General features: G+C 41.2%; 1 pseudogene across 1 annotated transcript; it reads left to right on the plus strand.

The window, feature by feature from the left end:
- The first annotated feature begins 304 nt into the window (after window positions 1-304).
- LOC309835816 (SERPINE1 mRNA-binding protein 1-like) lies at window positions 305-1669 on the plus strand (annotated as a pseudogene). Its single transcript has one exon. The product of its transcript is annotated as an SERPINE1 mRNA-binding protein 1-like (transcript).
- The last annotated feature ends 1101 nt before the right edge of the window (window positions 1670-2770 follow it).

A 2770-nucleotide genomic window follows, 5' to 3' on the forward strand; every position in this document is an offset into this window, starting at 1 on the left:
GTTATGTGTGCCGCAAAATAATTTTTAGTGCATACCGTCAAATTTCCTTTATAAATTTGTTAGATTACATAAATCTATTGTGCATTTGCACACGACATGGGATTTACATTTGATTCACTCACTTTCACGTTGCACATATAAATCTAACAATTAATAAACTTATGGTCTTCTTCATCTTTAATCAGCAAAGAATAAATCATCTGGATAACAATCTTATACGAATATAAAAAGGTCTTGGGAAGAAAGCGGAAGTAATGTCCATTTAAGAATTTATTCAAAAAGAATAGCCTGGCCATCTTGTGGTAAGAGCTGAAGCAGGTACTCTCAGCTCGGCGCGGCCTGCTGCAATCCGTGGAGGAATGCGACGCCGAGCCACCATCATGCCTGGGCACTTACAGGAAGGCTTCGGCTGCGTGGTCACCAACCGATTCGACCAGCTATTTGACAACAAATCGGACCCCTTCGAGGTGCTGAAGGCAGCAGAGAACAAGAAAAAAGAAGCCGGCGGGGGCGGCTTTGGGGGCCCTGGGGCCAAGAGCGCAGCTCAGGCCGTAGCCCAAACTCCAACGCGGTGGGCAAACAGCTGCATAAAGAGTCCCAGAAAGACATCAAGAACCCGCTGCCTCCCAGCGTCGGCGTGGTTGACAAGAAGGAGGAGATGCAGCCACCTGTGGCACTTAAGAAAGAAGGAAAAAGACGCGTTGGGAGAAGACCTGATCAACAACTTCAGGGTGAAGAGAAGATAATTGATAGGAGACCAGAAAGGCGACCACCTCGTGAAAGACGATTTGAAAAGCCGCTTGAAGAAAAGGGTGGGGGGCTTCCCTGGTGGCGACCTCTTGGAAGAGGTCGAGGAGGTTGTGGACGGGGAATGGGCCTGGGAGATGGCTTTGATTCTCGTGACAAACGTGAATTTGATAGGCATAGTGGAAGTGACGGATCTGGCCTGAAGCATGAGGACAAGCGTGGAGGTAGCGGATCTCACAGCTGGGGAACTGTCAAAGATGAATTAACTGACTTGGAGCAATCAAATGTGACTGAGGAAACACCTGAAGGTGAAGAACATCCAGTGGCAGACACTGAAAATAAGGAGAATGAAGTTGAAAAGTGAAGGAAGAAGACCCAAAAGAAATGACTTTGGATGCGTGGAAGGCTATTCAAAATAAGGACCGGGCAAAAGTAGAATTTAACATCTGAAAACTAAAAGAAGGTGCTGACGGGCAGTGGAAGAAGGGATTTGTTCTTCATAAGTCAAAGAGTGAAGAGGTTCACGCTGAAGACTCAGTTATGGATCACCATTTCCAGAAGCCAGCAAATGATATAACGTCTCAGCTGGAGATCAATTTTTGAGAGCCTGGCCGCCCAGGACATGGTGGCAGGGGAGGACGAGGTGGCCGTGGGCGTGGTGGACGTCCAAACCATGGCATCAGGACTGACAAGTCAAGTGCTTCTGCTCCTGACGTGGATGACCCAGAGGCATTCCCAGCTCTGGCTTAACTGGGTGCCATAAGACAACCCTGGTTCCTTTGTGGACCCTCCCCTTTGAGGCTTGCATGCTTAAGGATCCCAAACAACTAAGAAATTTAAAAAAAAAAGAAAGAAAAGACTGTCATTCATACCATTCACATCTAAAGACTGAATTTTGTCTGTTTTGAAAATGAACTTCTCCTGCTACACAGAAGTAACAATATGGTAGTCAGTTTTGTATTTAGAAATGTATTGGTAGCGGGGATGTTTTCACAATTTTCAGAGATTATGCATTCTTCATGAATGCTTTTGTATTACTGCTTGCAAATATGCATTTCCACATTTGAAATATAGGTGTGAAGAGTGTGTACCAGTTTAAAAAAGAATAGCATAAAATAGATTCTGTGGACAACTTTGCATATAAATATAAGGGTCTGGAGCCTCAAAGAAACCAAATTCATTGTTAATTTTTCAAAGATGAAAACCTAAACAAAGTGGCACATTACATAAATGAGCCACTAATGATAAATAATGAAACAGTTAATTTTCTCTAGTGAGCAATGACAACAAATTTTTGAAAAGTAAACATTTAATTTCATGTTGATTAAAAAAATAACGAGGTTTGATTTCAGTATTTTAATGAGACTGAACTAATTTTGTCTTAGCCTATCAAATAGTGATTCTAAAATTTTTCTGAAGTGTCTGAGATTTGTAAGCTATGGTTTACTTGGTGTAACTTTATTGGCTGGATATTTAATTATTGTACATTAATTTGCTCATTCAGATTACGTACCTCACTCAAGGTACACTTTTTAAAGCAAAATCCAGGAAATACATAAATGTTCTCAATCCATCTATAGCCAGCCATTTCCAATCTGCTTCTCATTCTGTGCTCTGAAGTCCATGGGATTACTTCTAATTTGCTCTTCCAAGTTTCTCTGCTCCATCAATACTGATTCAGTATGTGCTACTCAGACTATTTTGTGGCTCTATTATTTACTCCAATAGCTTCTGTTCAAATGCCAAGAAGAGAAGATGTTAAAAATGACATAACGCTAGTATCAGGGAAAAAAATCCCAGCTACTCTGCCCATGTGGTAGAGACAGAACAATACAGGGTAAATATTTTTAGTTTTTTTGTGTGATGGGATTTGGTTAGGTTTTGTGGTTTAAAATTAATAATTTCCATTCAAGGAAATTACAATGCTTTCTCCATACTGTAAAGCTCATTATGTGTAGTTGTAAGATTAGAGTGGTGTTTTCCCCACTTCAGAGAGATGCTGTTACAGCAGAAATTAAAGATG

This window comes from Grampus griseus, assembly GCF_964374135.1.
Source record: "Grampus griseus genome assembly, chromosome: 18".
NCBI lineage: Eukaryota > Metazoa > Chordata > Mammalia > Artiodactyla > Delphinidae > Grampus > Grampus griseus.